A 17,278-nucleotide genomic window follows, 5' to 3' on the forward strand; every position below is an offset into this window, starting at 1 on the left:
GAGACAATCCATAATTGGATTTATGGCAATGGCAAACAGTACAACACTTAGCATGGAACCCTGGGGTACCCCGTTTTCTTGGGAGAAAGTACGGGAGAAAGTAGTGTTCACCCTCTCTTTAAATGTGCGCTCTGCCATAAATTCGCGAAGAAAAAGGGGCAGCCGATCTCGAAAGCCCCAAGAGAACAGTGCGCGGAGGATGCCTGTCCTCCAACAGCTATCGTATGCTCTCTCCAGATCAAAAAATATTGCTACTGTTAGACGTTTCCTGAGAAAATTGTTCGTGATATAAGTGGAGAGAGCAACAAGATGGTCAACTGCAGAACGATGCTTTCGGAAACCGCATTGGGCAGGTGTTAAGAGACTTCAGGACTCCAGCCACCAGGCGGGAGAGAGAGAAGAAGAGAGTGCATGTTGGAGTTCCCGCATGGAGAAAGCAGTATTATAATTTTACGATTTTGAGAGGAGAAGGCAAGAGGTCGCACTTCCGCTGCACGTTTCTTCGGGAGAAAAGCTGGCGGGTAATTTGAAGAGCTCGAAATCTCAGCAAAGTGTTGACCCAATGAGTTAGAAATTGCGATGGGGTCCACTAAGGTATCAAGCGCAACAGTGAGCCCAGAGACCGGTGAGAAACTAGGCGTGCCAGATAACCGTCGAATCCGACTCTAAACTTCCTAGGAGAGAGTGAAGGTGTTAAATGAGTTAGTAAAGAAGTCCCAGCTTGCCCTCTTGCTATCGCGGATGACGCGACGGCATCGCGCACGGAACTGCTTATAGCGGATACAGTTGGCCAAAGTAGGATGGTGGTGGAAAACGCCAAGAACACGACGCCTCTCACGTATTGCGTCACGGGATGCCTCGTTCCACCAAGGGACTGGGGGGGGGAGGGGTGGGGCAAATCGGATGTGCGAGGTACTGAACGTTCCGCAGCTGTAAGAATGACTTCTGTAATGTGAGTGACTTCATCGTCGACGCTAGGAAAGTGACTGTCATCGAATGTCGCTAGAGATGAAATAAGTGTCCAATCGGCTTGGGCAAACTTCCCGCGTCTCGGACGCATATATGGCAGTTGTGGCTGCAATCTAAGGACTCGACTCACTCGACTGCATACCAGCAAGAGTGAACCATTCAAAGCGCCGAGCTATCGGAACAGTACCGACTGAAAGGTCCAAATGAGAGAAATTTTTCGTGAAGGCAGACAAAAATGTAGGATCCCCAGTGTTGAGACAAACAAGACCCGCTTGGTGGAAGACGTCTATTAATAGTGAGCTGCGTGGACAAGGACGCGGAGATCCCCAAAGCGGGTGGTGGGCATTGAAGTCCCCAACCAGCAAATAGGGGGGCGGAAGCTGACCAAGAAGATGAAGGAGATCAGCTCTGGCCATTGGTGTGGACGATGGAATGCATACGATAAAAATAAAGAAGGTGTATCCAGAAAGGGAAAGACGGACAGCAACAGCTTGGAAGGAACTATTTAAGGGATTGGGTGATAATGGACAGTATCATGGAGAAGTATCATGAGTCCTCCATGCGCTGGAGTGCCATCAACAGAGGGGAGATCAAATCGGACTGACTGAAAATGAGGGAAAACAAAGCGATCGTGGGGACGCAGCTTTGTTTCCTGAAGACAGAAGATGGCCGGCGAGTAGGATCGACAATTCATCCCGATTGGCTCGAATGCCGCAGATATTCCAATGGATAATGGACATAGGGTGGACAGAAAAGAGAAGAATGTGGCCAAGGTGGCCCTCAACTCAACGACTGCTCAGAGCCGGCGACCGACAGCGTGGAACGGCATTCAGCCGAAGATCCTGATCCATAGGTTGTTCAGGAGCAGCTCCTGCCACCAGCGATTAGCCGGTTGATTGGCCGCCAGCGGTCCGGCTTGGCGATACAGGAGATGGCCGAGGGCGGTTACCGCCAGATGGTGCTGTAGACGAGACACGCCGTGGCGGAGAGGGAGAGGAAATGGGTTTCTCATTAGCCTTCTTGGAAACAGGACGTTGAGATGAGGGAGGAATCGATGGTTGTGAAGTCGGGGTACGTAAAAAATGTTCACGAGTAGGCTCTTTTTTGGAAGACTAGGTGTCTGATTTTGGGGCTCGTGATTTAGCAGACCTAATGAAGGGTGAGCCATAGATTGAGCAGGTGACAGTGGGGAGGTTAAATGGGCGATCATTGCGCTGGCCGATCTGACGAACATGGCACTAAAGGTGAGATCACAAGTCTGTGTGGCTGCCTCCTTTGTAGGCCGAGAAGAGGCAAGGACAGTGCTGTATTTACCTGCGTGAGGCACAGTGGGCTTTCGACGTATTATAGTATTTGAGAGTTGTAGCATCGCGATTTAGTACCTGAATAGTGTAAAATCGCGTAGTCTCCGTCCGCCGCCGAGCAGTGTGTCAGCAGTGCGCAAGTAGCAGCATTACTGCATATACTCGGCAATCTTGTATTTTAATAACTGTTTAAATTTTGTGTCGATTTGTTTGTGCTCTTTGTACATTAGTTCAGACGTTCTTTGCACAACAGTTTTTAGCATGGATAGGGACTACAACTGCTGTGTTCGGATGCAGGCTGAGTTGTCATCCCTTCACTCCCAGCTTCAGGCAGTGTTGGCTTCGGTCACACAGCTTGAGGCTGTTGACAATGGGCACCACTGTGGGGGTCCGGATGAGGGTTTGTCGGGGACGGCCAGCTCGTCCCACGCATCCCCAGATCGGGCTACGACTGTGGCTGCCCGGGATACTGCCCACATTGAGGCTGATCCCTCACCTGTGGTAGAGTGGCAGGGGGCGAAAGCCATTCCGGAGGGCTGAACGGAAGGCCTCTCCAGTTTGTCTGACGAACCGGTTTCAGGCGCTGTCTCAGGCTGATACTGATCTTCGGCCGGACATGGCTGCTTGTCCTGTTCCAGAGGTTGCCCCTCAGTCTGCAAGATCCGGGCGGTCGCAGAGGGTGGGCTTACTGGTAGTTGGGAGCTCCAACGTCAGGCGCGTAATGGGGCCCCTTAGGGATATGGCAGCAAGAGAGGGGAAGAAAACCAATGTGCACTCCGTGTGCATACCGGGGGGAGTCATTCCAGATATGGAAAGGGTCCTTCCAGATGCCATGAAGGGTATAGGGTGCACCCATCTGCAGGTGGTCGCTCATATCGGCACCAATGATGTGTGTCGCTATGGATTGGAGGAAATTCTCTCTGGCTTCCAGCGGCTATCTGATTTGGTGAAGACTGCCAGTCTCGCTAGCGGGATGAAAGCAGAGCTCACCATCTGCAGCATCGTCGACAGGACTGACTGCGGACCTTTGGTACACAGCCGAGTGGAGGGTCTGAATCAGAGACTGAGACGGTTCTGCGACCGTGTGGGCTACAGATTCCTCGACTTGCGCCATAGGGTGGTGGGGTTTCGGGTTCCGCTGGATAGGTCAGGAGTCCACTACACGCAGCAAGCGACTACACGGATAGCAGGTGTTGTGTGGCGTGGACTGGGCGGTTTTTTAGGTTAGATGGCCTCGGGCAAGTACAGAAAGGGCAACAGCCTCAAAGGGTGCGGGGCAAAGTCAGGACATGCGGGGACCAAACACCAATCGGTATTGTAATTGTGAACTGTCGAAGCTGCATTGGTAAAGTACCACAACTTCACGCGCTGATAGAAAGCACCGAAGCTGAAATCGTTATAGGTACAGAAAGCTGGCTGAAGCCAGAGATAAATTCTGCTGAAATTTTTACAAAGGCACAGGCGGTGTTTAGAAAGGATAAATTGCATGCGACCGGTGGTGGTGTGTTTGTCGCTGTGTTTATCCTGTAGTGAAGTAGAAGTAGATAGTTACTGTGAATTATAATGGGTGGAGGTTACACTCAACAACCGAGCTAGGTTAATAATTGGCTCCTTTTATCGACCTCCCGACTAAGCAGCATTAGTGGCAGAACAACTGAGAGAAAATTTAGAATACATTTCACATAAATTTTCTCAGCATGTTATAGTCTTAGGTGGAGATTTCAATTTACCATATACAGACTGGGATACTCAGATGTTTAGAACGGGTGGTAGGGACAGAGCATCGAGTGACATTATACTGAGTGCACTATCCGAAAATTACCTCGAGCAATTACACAGAGAACCGACTTGTGGAGATAACATCTTGGACCTACTGATAACAAACAGACCCAAACTTTTCGACTCTGTAAGTGCAGAACAGGGAATCAGTGATCATAAGGCCGTTGCAGCATCTCTGAATATGGAAGTTAATAGGAATATAAAAAAGGGAGGAAGGTTTATCTGTTTAGCAAGAGTAATAGAAGGCAGATTTCAGACTACCTAACAGATCAAAACGAAAATTTCTGTTCCGACACTGAAAATGTTGAGTGTTTATGGAAAAAGTTCAAGGCAATCGTAAAATGCGTTTTAGACAGGTACGTGCCGAGTAAAACTGAGGGACGGGAAAAACCCACCGTGGTTCAACAACAAAGTTAGGAAACTACTGCGAAAGCAAAGAGATCATCACTGCAAGTTTAAACGCAGCCAAAACCTCTCAGACAAACAGAAGCTAAACGATGTCAAAGTTAGCGTGAGGAGGGCTATGCGTGAAGCGTTCAGTGAATTCGAAAGTAAAATTCTATGTACCGACTTGACAGAAAATCCTAGGAAGTTCTGGTCTTACGTTAAATCAGTAAGTGGCTCGAAAGAGCATATCCAGACACTCCGGGATGATGATGGCATTGAAACAGAGGATGACACGCGTAAAGCTGAAAGACTAAACACCTTTTTTCAAAGCTGTTTCACAGAGGAATACCGCACTGCGGTTCCTTCTCTAAATCCTCGCACAAACGAAAAGATGACTGACATCGAAATAAGTGTCCAAGGAATAGAAAAGCAACTGGAATCACTCAACAGAGGAAAGTCCACTGGACCTGACGGGATACCAATTCGATTCTACACATAGTACGCGAAAGAACTTGCCCCCTTCTAACAGCCGTGTACCGCAAGCCTCTACAGAAGCGGAAGTTTCTAAATGATTGGAAAAGAGCACAGGTAGTCCCAGTCTTCAAGAAGGGTCGTCGAGCAGATGCGCAAAGCTATAGACCTATATCTCTGACATCGATCTGTGGTAGAATTTTAGAACATGTTTTTTGCTCGAGTATCATGTCGTTTTTGGAAAACCAGAATCTACTCTGTAGGAATCAACATGGATTCCGGAAACAGCGATCGTGTGAGACCCAACTCGCTTTATTTGTTCATGAGACCCAGAAAGTATTAGATACAGGCTCCCAGGTAGATGCTATTTTCCTTGACTTCCGGAAGGCGTTCGATACAGTTCCGCACTGTCGCCTTATAAACAGAGTAAGAACCTACGGAATATCAGACCAGCTGTGTGGCTGGATTGAAGAAATTTTAGCAAGCAGAACACAGCATGTTGTTATCAATGGAGAGACGTCTGCAGACGTTAGAGTAAACTCTGGCGTGCCACAGGGGAGTGTTATGGGACCATTAGTTTTCACAATACACATAAATGACCTAGTAGATAGTGTCGGAAGTTCCATGTGGCTTTTCGCGGATGATGCTGTAGTATACAGAGAAGTTGCAGCATTAGAAAATTGTAGCGAAATGCAGGAAGATCTGCAGCGGATGGGCACTTGTTGCAGGGAGTGGCAACTGACCCTTAACATAGAAAAATTTAATGTATTGCGAATACATAGAAAGAAGGATCCTTTATTGTATGATTACATGATAGCGGAACAAACACTGGTAGCAGTTACTCCTCTAAACTATCTGGGAGTATGCGTGTGGAACGATTTGAAGTGGAATGATCATATAAAATTAATTGTTGGTAAGGCGGGTACCAGGTTGAGATTCATTGGGAGAGTCCTTATAAAATGTAGTCCATCAACAAAGGAGGTGGCTTACAAAACACTCGTTCGACCTATACTTGAGTATTACTCATTAGTGTGGGATCCGTTCCAGATCGGGTTGACGGAAGAAATAAAGAAGATCCAAAGAAGAGCGGCGCGTTTCGTCACAGGGTTATTTGGTAAGCGTGATAGCGTTACGGAGATGTTTAGTGAACTCAAGTGGCAGACTCTGCAAGAGAGGCGCTCTGCATCGCGGTGTAGCTTGCTGTCCAGGTTTCGAGAGGGTGCGTTTCTGGATGAGGTATCGAATATATTGCTTTCCCGTACTTATACCTCCCGAGGAGATCACGATTGTAAAATTAGAGAGATTCGAGCGCGCACGGAGGCTTTCAGACAGTCGTTCTTCCCGCGGACCATACGCGACTGGAACAGGGAAGGGAGGTAATGACAGTGGCACGTGAAGTGCCCTCCGCCACACACCGTTGGGTGGCTTGCGGAGTATAAATGGAGATGTAGATGTAGATGTAGAATTTCCTCGTCGGAAAATCCGTCGAGGGAGCGTGTATAAACCACCCCACGTGGTGAATTTAAAGTGCAGTGCCCTTCCACCTGGACAGGAAAGGTGTGTAGCAGTGAAGTACGCAGTACGCAGTACGCAGTACGCAGACGTAGGCACTAAACATACTCCCACAGGGAGAGAAAGGGAAGGGAAGAGGTGGAGGTGAGGGGGAGGTAAGATGGGGGATGGGAAAGGATGTGGAAAAGGGAGGTATGCAGCCCAGAAAGGAAAGAGGGCCACACTAGCTCGGGGTCCCGTGCTCGCTACGCACGTATCCACAAAAGAGTTGTGGACCCCCCTGGGAGGATGGATCCCGCCTGTCAGCAGGGGACCGTTCAGGCTGATGGAGGCTCTGTAATGGTGTGAGACGTGTGCAGTTGGAGTGATGTGTGGCCCCTGATACATCTAGATACGACTGACAGGTGACACATATGTGAGCATCTTGTCTGGTCACCTGTATCCGTTCATGTCCTTTGTGCATTCCCAAGGACTTGGGCAATTCCTGCAAGACAATGCTACACCCGACACGTCCAGAATTACTACAGAGTGGCTCCAGTAACACTCTTCTGGGTTTGAACACTTCCGCTGGCCAGCAGACTCCCTAGACATGAACATTATTGAGCATATCTGGAATGCCTTGCAACATGCTGTTGAGAAGAGATCTTCGCCCTCCACACGATATTAGTCAGATGTACCAGTTACTTTGGCTCTTCAGTGTAGTTCTTAACGTGTTACATTAATTTCTGCTGACAGCAATTATATCCTACTTCATAATAGTCCTGCAGTGTTGCAATGCCGTAGTTCTTATCGTATTACATTAATTTCTGCTGACAGCAATTATATCCTACTTCATAATAGTCCTGCAGTGTTGCAATGCCGTACATTCTGTATCATGTTTCACCATTTTGAGACATTTGCAAGACCCTGGATGTACTTGTAACATGAGCCAATACAGTATGTGACTACGCGGAATTCTGAATTATTACTCCGTGTGATAGCATGCGTTGTGCATAACATTAGTGTCGACTGTGGGGTGGAATATATACCGCATCAGCTTTAACCGATCTGTATCCCTCAACATTCCACCAGTAGCCTACAAGATTCTGACATCACATTGTGTAAATGTAATTGCAACTGCGCTTCGGATCACCACTGCGAAAAATTTAGATTTGAGGCTTATGGATTTATCTGTCTAATCATTTAATCCAAATAGAAACTATTACACAAGCAATAGAGAATATCATTCGCTCCCAATTGCACTTCAAATCAGGAAAAAACTCTTCTTTATAACAATCCTTCAAAACTCATTATAGAATGAACTGCTGTAAAGGATAAAGAAGCAGTGAAAAACTTCTCGTGATACTCAGGTGGTATCTTCAAATTCAATATACTTAAATAGATATACAGGACAATCTTACATTATTACAAAGAAAGAGGAAAGAAAAACAGTACGGATTCTCAGGATTTATTCAAGATTAATTTTTACGTATGTAGAGCAGTCCAGGAATAAGGTATCACTGGAATGGAGGAATTAACTAAGTGAACATTTGCGGGTCAGCAGCATAAACATTCTAACATCAAGGGGTGACTGATGGATACGGTCCTTGTGTGGTAGCAGTGATTATCCACTGATCTCACATATCTATGCCGGAATCGTTCGAAGCTCCATTTCTTGTTCTCACAGTTTTTTTTTTAGCTTCGGGCTTACAGCAATTTTTCTCAAATGGTCCGTTCACCTGTCACTGAAAACATTCCATCATGCATGGCATATAACATTTATGCAGCACATTTCCACAGTAAGAGCGAGCGAGACGCAACAGTGGTTAAGACGTTGGGCTCATTTTTGGCAGGTCCAGGTTTCAGATTTAAGTTTCCTGTGGTTTCACTAAAACCTTTAATCAGGTTGTCGGGATGGTACAAGGTGTTTCCTGTACGGCGGAAACACATGTGACGCCGGCAGTTTCCACAGCAGCTGAGGCACGGATCTTTGCCACCTCTTCGTTAAATTGAGCATTAAATCAGACGTCATTCGACTAAATAATGCTTAACTGCATGTACAGAAGTCTAGCTCAAGGTCCAGGTCAGAGTCACCCATCGGCTTCCCCCACCCCACTCGCCCCGCCTGTCGCTATCTTCTAGCACCCAGAACGATACTGATAACTTTACGTGTGCTGATGATAATGTAAAATTGCTCCTGAGCTGGGTGACACATAAATGATTCAAAAATAAAGTCTTGTACTACTTCCGTGCAACGTTTTCCCTGCAGGTAGCATAGAACGTTTACTGTCGAATCCAGAGGCAGCTCCAACGTGAATGTAGAGTGCTAATCCCCACCACAGTACCCTTCACACCGCACCATATTCATTGGTTGAGGGTATCCAGTGAGTAAGTTTCAGAACCATTCGATATTTTGTACTTATATATACTGCTGATGTTCTTAAAAATTATGCTTACACGATGCTTGTATGTTTTTCTTCCCAGTAATTTTGGGTAAATGGACTTAATAACGAGCACCCAGTATCTCATCACAGATGCCAGAACCTGCACCCTGCTCATCAAGGCGACAGAAGCGACACCCAAAAGCTATGGAGAAGCTTATTACTTACAGTAATCCCTCGGCCAGCAGCACCCCTTAGTAACAGCAACAGTCATGTGCGCAGCATGTGTGAAGCCACAGGGTTATAACATATAGGGACTTGAAGTGAACGTCGCGGGAGGATCTTACTTGCCAGGATCGAGAATCGGGCTAGGGTATCAAGATCCACACCTGTTTCTTAACGTGTGTGAATGTGTTTGGGAATGAGAGATTTCCTAAGTTCTCAATGATGTCCTGGCATAAGGTATAATGCCACATTGCCTTTGTGGAGAGTGGTGTCATTTTTGTACTGCCCGTACATCTGTGAGGTTAGGTCGGTGCGGTATCGTGGAACTCTCTAATCACTCAGCGGTTTGAAAAACTGTTAACAACAATATACAGACCGCATTCACCAATTTGAAGAACGAGAGTCGGGGAGAGTCCCGAACAGCGTTCTGAGGTTCGGCAGGTGCGCGTTTGTTTATGGTTTACAATGTGGAGGTTCTTCTCATTCCCAATTCTGAGAGCTATAGCTGAAAAATAGTTATTACTAACGTGAAAACTTTCCACAACACTTGCTTCGCTTGGTCTCTTTTGAGTTGTGATACAATTTTGTGTAGCATGCACACAGCGTTAGTTAATATTGCATATACGATCTTCATTGTGTTATAAGCATCACGGATGTTACAGAATTTGAGAAGAACGACCCAGGCATACAAATCTGGATGTACAGCCTACATCTACATCTACATGACTACTCTGCAATTCACATTTAAGTGCTTGGCAGAGGGTTCATCGAACCACAATCATACTATCTCTCTACCATTCCGCTCCCGAACAGCGCGCGGGAAAAACGAACACCTAAACCTTTCTGTTCGAGCTCTGATTTCTCTTATTTTATTTTGATGATCATTCCTACCTATGTAGGTTGGGCCCAACAAAATATTTTCGCATTCGGAAGAGAAAGTTGGTGACTGAAATTTCGTAAATAGATCTCGCCGCGACGAAAAACGTCTTTGCTTTAATGACTTCCATCCCAATTCGCGTATCATATCTGCCACACTCTCCCCCCTATTACGTGATAATGCAAAAACGAGCTGCCCTTTTTTGCACCCTTTCGATGTCCTCCTTCAATCCCACCTGGTAAGGATCCCACACCGCGCAGCAATATTCTAACAGAGGACGAACGAGTGTAGTGTAAGCTGTCTCTTTAGTGAACTTGTTGCATCTTCTAAGTGTCCTGCCAATGAAACGCAACCTTTGGCTCGCCTTCCCCACAATATTATCTATGTGGTCTTTCCAACTGAAGTTGTTCGTAGTTTTAACACCCAGGTACTTAGCTGAATTGACAGCCTTGAGAATTGTATTATTTATCGAGTAATCGAATTCCAACGGATTTCTTTTGCAACTCATGTGGATCATCTCACACTTTTCGTTATTTAGCGTCAACTGCCACCTGCCACACCATACGACAATCTTTTCTAAATCGCTTTGCAACTGATACTGGTCTTCGGATGACCTTACTAGACGGTAAATTACAGCATCATCTGCGAACAACCTAAGAGATCAGGAACAGCAGAGGTCCCAGGACGCTTCCCTGGGGAACACCTGATATCACTTCAGTTTTACTCGATGATTTGGCGTCTATTACTACGAACTGCGACCTTCCTGACAGGAAATCACGAATCCAGTCGCACAACTGAGACGATACCCCATAGGCCCGCAGCTTGATTAGAAGTCGCTTGTGAGGAACGGTGTCAAAAGCTTTCCGGAAATGTAGAAATACGGAATCAACTGGAGGAGGAGAAAGGAAAGGCCGATGAGCATGACGCGCAGAAGACAAATAAGGTTGGAGATAATGTTGGTTGGGCCTCTCCACTATTCCCCAGTCCCAGGTCAAAGTGAAAAACATGTTAATTTGCCACTAAGCAACATTACTGTGCCTTTTCAGTGAACGATCAATTGAGGTAGCAGGGTCCAGTTTGTGCAGAGATGCCTATTGAGGTGCAATATTTCTTAAAGTTTAAAAATTTTTCGCTTAAGAACCCAGAGCTACTTGTAATGTATATCGACTTTTAATTACTTCTCATTCCTGTGGTCAGGCATGAGACTGACCCCACTGCCTCACATGCAAACCTCACACAGTCACACGTACCATTTTCTGCAGCGGATCTGGCTGTGTTTCATATTACGCGAACCAAAATTGTCTTAAATCCTCTGATGGGAAAATTCTACGTAGTTGCTGTCCTCTAAGCTTGAAGCACTTGCAAAGCAAATCAATTGGATCTTTGATATCATCGTCCCTTTAACTATAATGCAGGAAATTCAATTGAAGTATGATAAATCTATTAAATGTCATATCCGTGAGCTGCTGTTAGCAAATACCGGCGAAAAGCAGCTTACGGATCGCTGTCATTTAACCGGTAAATTATGCTGTGCTTCCAGGTCACATGCCTGAACTTTTCCATAATTTGAGTAGATGTCATACTCACTTCATTATTTAGCACTTGGTTAGTCTTGGTCTGAGGTGAGACTGGGTTAGTGTCCTACTCAAGAACATAGAGATGTATATTTTGTTTTTGAAGAGTGTTACTGAGCATACGACACTGTGCTCCCTGGGTTTGTTATGATTTATGCAGGCATCACCTCAAAAACTTGTTGAAACTCTACGTCAGGATGATACGCACCGCTCACGACCTGCACATGCCTATAAAGTTACTTTCAGCTCGTTACGAAGAAAAGTGTTTCCCTATTTGAATATCTGGAGTCAGCAGACAGTCTCTACGAAACCGCGCCAACTAATATTTCTGCAATCTACAGTAAACTTACAGCCGATGCCATGACGGTTGCGAAATTTGAGTACGCATCGTGTGTTTGCAAGAAAGTAATACACCTAACTTCGGGGAATGTGCAACGCATTACATGGACATCGATGCACGCCTCCTTGTAGATGTATTCTAACAATTCTGAAATGTATCCGCGGATACACACAGTCTTGATCCCATCTGCGCATGAAATGACGTGAACCGAAACACTCAGAAAAACGGAACTCTGGCTTGTCTTTGATGTCCACATATTGTTTCTTCGGCGTTGGATCCATGGAAGACTTTGCATGTAGTGATAGCCATAACAAGGCAACTAACTGATAAATGGGTGAATTGTTCAACAACACCATCGATTCAAGTTATGTCTTCTAGGATGTTAGCAGTTTATACAGCACAGCATGTAACATTTCTGCCTATCGTTGGGTTTTAATTGGTGACTCGTACTAAAATCGATGGAATGCATTTTTGAACTGTATTAGATGGATATAACGCTGGATATGCTTTGGAGATAGATTTATCGTATCCTAATATACTGACGCAAAAAAATCGCAACATCAAGAAGGAACTGTGCGACATGAACGAGAGCTGGTAGACGTGTTATACATCTGAAAGATGATGTCTGTTCAAAATTCGCGCCAGTCGCATAGCGTCACAATTGAAGATGCAAATCATGTGTGTTTTAAATACTAGCTGGTCATGAGCGTTAGTTACCTTTGAGATTGGACATGGTGAGTTGATGTTAGTGAAGAAAGTCTTTAAGGCGACAAAGGCACTATTACCAATACCTCACTGTTTTTGAACGAGGTCGTGTAATAGGGCTGCGAGAAGCTGGATGTTCCTTCTGCGATATTGCAGAAAGACTTGACAGGAATGTAGCCACTGTACATGATTGTCATGACCACATACGGTAGCAAGAAGACCGGGCTCCGGACGCCTTCGTGGCACTTCCAAGTAGGAAGACCTTCGTCTATGCGAGTATGGCTCTGACGCATCGTACCGCATCTGCAGCAGCAATTTGAGCAACGGTAAGTTGGCCCCACAGTGACACAAAAAACTGATATAGATCGGTCATTTCAATGACAACTCCGAGTTAGACACCCTTTAGCGTGCATTCCACTGATCCCATACCACCGCCGCTTGTGACTTCGGTGGTGTAAAGCGAGAGGTCCTTGGAGCGCAGAGTGGGAGGTCTGTTGTGATTTCTGATGAAAGATGGTTCTGCCTCATTGCCAGTGATGGCCGTGTGTTGGTAGGAAGGAGTCCACATGGAGTCGTGCAACCAATCTGAGTGCGTGCTAGACACACTGGACCTACGCCTGGAGTTACGGTCTTTTCGCAACAAGACAACGCTCGCCCACATACCGATGTTGTAACCCAACGTTCTCTATAGAACGTCGACATTTTGCCTTGGCCTGCTCGATCTGTAGATCTGTCTCCAGTGAGGCACATGTGGGACGTCATCGGACGATAACTCCAGCGTCATCCACAAACAGCGTTAACTGTCACTGTATTGACAGAAAAAAGTGCAACAGGCACAGAACTTCACCCAACAAACTGACATCCGGCTCCTTTACAACACGATTGATGCAAGACCGTATATTTGTAGTCAATGTTCTGGCGGTTGCACAGGTTAAAATGTACCAGCATTGCACATTAGCAATGGCTTATCTCGCACTTACGTTAACCTGTGATCTTGTAAGGTTAATCACTTAAATATGTTATCTAGACAAATGTATTCTCCAAATTTCGTTACTCTACATTAATTAATTTTTGTTGTTGTGATTTTTCTGCCAGTGTAGTTTTCACGAAGAGCACCGTGATATGCCACTGTGTCTAGGGCACCAATTTCTGTGACGTAGTGGCTTCTTCAAGCTGATGACAAGGCTGGGGGACAAAAATAAATATAGTATACATTATAGAAACGCCTGACAGCGTCTCAGTTTGGTTATGGAACTTACTGAATCGACCAGTGAAGAAATATCATCCCTGTCGTGAGTAGGTGAAAAAATTGTTATAACCGAAGTACAAGCCAGATCACAAACATACTGCCATCTTCCACAAAGAATTTTTGACTCTGGAGATTGCGAAGGTTGCAGTACAGTTCAGGAATCTGACACAGGTTGGTGTACTAGTTTCGTTATGAGTCTGCAAAATACATTTTGAAGACCCAAAGGTGCTTTATCTAATGCACACAGTTTCATTTACTGGCGGAAGAGCTGCAAGGCATAAGAGGCAATAAGGTGCCATTTTACTGCAAGGCATAAGAGTCAATAAGGTGCCATTTCAAAACATGAGCATGCGTAGATTTAAAACCGATAACTTGTATGGTGTAGAGCCAACTAACAATAAGATTATCGGTTTGATGAAAGAGGAGGCGAATGGGTAACAGATCAAGGCATTTGTAGATCTGTCATCTACAATGTATGCGTATTACATAGAATCACGTGCCAGTACAAGGTAAGCTAAGAGTGTGCAACATGCCACTGCAGAGACTCTTATGGCAGACTCAAAAGCGACACGTAGCTCATGCTGTAACCCAGCTGAAAGTCTCTCATAATTATGAGAATGGTGTCATTTGTGATGGTAGAAATGAAATAATTCCATACTCACACTATTCACTGGAATGAATGTGTGCATTGTATACTACAAAAAAAAGTAACTATCCGAATGGGTAGATGTAATATGCGCATACAGACAAACAAATGATTCATTCGAGAGAAAGTGATTCACAAACTGAGCAAGTCAACAATGAGTTGGTCCACCTTGCCCTTATGTGATACGTTATTCGGTTTGGCATTGATTAGCATGATTGTGGATGTCCTCCTGGGATATCGTGCCAAATTCTGTGCAATTGGAGCTTTAGATCGTCAAAATACGGAAATAGTTGGAGGACCCTGCCCATTGCGTAGAGATCTAGCGACTATGCTGGCCAAGGTAGCAGGAGGCACTCTCACTGTGTGTGGTCGGTTATTACCTCACTGAAATGTAAGCCCAAAATGGCTTTCCGTGAAGGTAACAGACTGGTCCATAGAAAATAGTCGACGTACCGCTGTGTTGGAAGCTGCCACTCATGACAATCAAAGCGGTCCTGCTATGAGAAGAAATCTCACCTAGGCCCGTATGGCGGGCGACAGTCAGTATCCCACCGTTGTCTGGGGAGTCTTCAGAGATGTCTTCGCTGATAATCGGGGCTCAGTACGAGGCGGGACTCTTCACTGAAGACAATTCTACTGCATGTAATAAAATTTAACACCTACAGGAGTTCTTATGATGTCATTTATTTTCTGGCAACCTGTTCCGGTGCTTCAGAGAACCATCTTCAGACCTGTATGCATAAACATTTAATGATAGCCTCATCAATTTACCAACCATGCAATAACAGAATAAAAACAGAATAAGAATCAAGGACAAGATTCTATAAGTGAATTTACAGTAATCATTTGATAAAACCAACAGACACATCCATTGTGGAGTACCTAAAGAGCAACAAACGAATTTCCGTTCTATACATCGTACAAATATACTGCTTATTAATAACTTCACAAATTAAATATTTCATGAACTTTTTTGGTCAGTTGAACGATACATTGGCTGTACAATCCTAAAATAACCTACTAAACGACAAAAATAACTGTACAAAATGACAAATGTATGAAAGGAGCCAAAACCTCAGAAATAAGTAAAGCGAAGAAACATACATCTACGCGCAAGTTCCCTTGCATAAGGACAGCATAACATTAGCTTCATAAAATATTTAGCTTATTTACAGTGAAGCGGCAAAGAAACTGATATAGTCATGCGTATTTAAATACAGAAATACTGTATGTTAACAGGCAGAATACGGCGCTGCGGTCAGCAACGCCTATATAAGACAACAAGTGTCTGGCGCAATTTTTAGATCGGTTACTGCTGCTACAATGGCAGATTATCACTATTTAAGTTAGTCTGAACGTGATGTTGTAGTCGGTGCACGAGCGATGGGACACAGAATCTCTGAGGTAGCGATGAAGTGGGGATTTTTCCGCACGACTATTTCACGAGTGTATCGTGAATATATATATATATATATATATATATATATATATATATATATATATATATATATATATATATATAAATCTTCCACATCACTGCGGCCAAAAAACATCCTGCAAGAGTGGGACCAACGACGACTGACGACAATCGTTCAACGTGACAGAAATGCAACCCTTCTGCATATTGTATTGCTGCAGATTTTAATGCAGGGCCATCAACAAGTGTCAGAGCGTGACCCATGCAATGAAACATCATCGATATGAGCTTTCGGAGCCAAAGCCTCGTGATATCTCTACGACACAAAGCTTTACATCTCACCTGGGCCAGTTAACACCGACATTTGACTGTTGATGACTGAAAACATGTTGCCTGGTAGGACGAATGTTATTTCAAATTGTATCGAGCTGATGCTTGTGTATGGGTATGGAGATAACCTCGTGAATCTGATACATCTAGATACGAATCTGACAGGTGACACTTACGTAAGCACCCTGTCTTATCACCTGCAGCCATTCATGTCCATTGTGCATTACGACCGTCTTGAGTATTTCCAGCAGGACTCCACACGTCCAGTATTATTACAGCGTGGCTCCAAGAACGCTCTTCTGAGTTTTACTTCCGCTGGCACCAAAGTCCCCAGACATAAACATTACTGAGCATACCTGTGATGCCTTGCAACGTGCTGCTCAGAACGCCACCCACTCGTACTCTTACGGATTTCTGATACCCCTGCAGGATTCATGATGTCTATTCCCTCCAGCACTACTTCAGACATTTGTCGAGTCCATGCCACGTCGTGTAGCGGCACTCCTGCGTGCTCGCGGGGGCCCTACACGATATTAGGCAAGTGTACTAGTTTCTTTGCCTATTCAGTTTATGCCATATGTATAAAATGAATGTCCAAGAATGTGTCAAGGTCCCTACTGTAGACGAAACTACTATATCAAACCATATACTGAATATATAGAACTCAAAATAATGTTCTGGATGAACACTTTTACACATGTGTGAGGAAGTAGCCCTTGCTGAAAGACAACCTCAACAAAATCTAAATACCACTATGTTAACCTGTCAGAATGACAATATAAATATGTCTGTGTGTCACAACTCAGCATAAAGTGTTAATGTGTAAACCATTAGGGGCATACTTATGTCACATGCAAAAACCAAGTCTAGTAACAATTGTGTTATGAAACAACCAACTACCAATGAGCGTTGGTAAGGGGCAAGTATACAGTCGATGCTATAACAGCTACAAAAGAGGCGGAAGGAAGGGCGAAGAAAGAAGAAAAGAGTTTTGTAACGGGTCATCCACAACTGTCGATATTCATCATCAAGGATAAAATCTGCTACAGTTGTAAAAGTTATTTATTTCTAAAAAGGGAAGCACAACCCCGTTTCAAGACATGTGTCTCCTCTTCATGTGCATATTAAATTGT

Source organism: Schistocerca cancellata, chromosome 8 (assembly GCF_023864275.1).
Source record: "Schistocerca cancellata isolate TAMUIC-IGC-003103 chromosome 8, iqSchCanc2.1, whole genome shotgun sequence".
Lineage (NCBI taxonomy): Eukaryota > Metazoa > Arthropoda > Insecta > Orthoptera > Acrididae > Schistocerca > Schistocerca cancellata.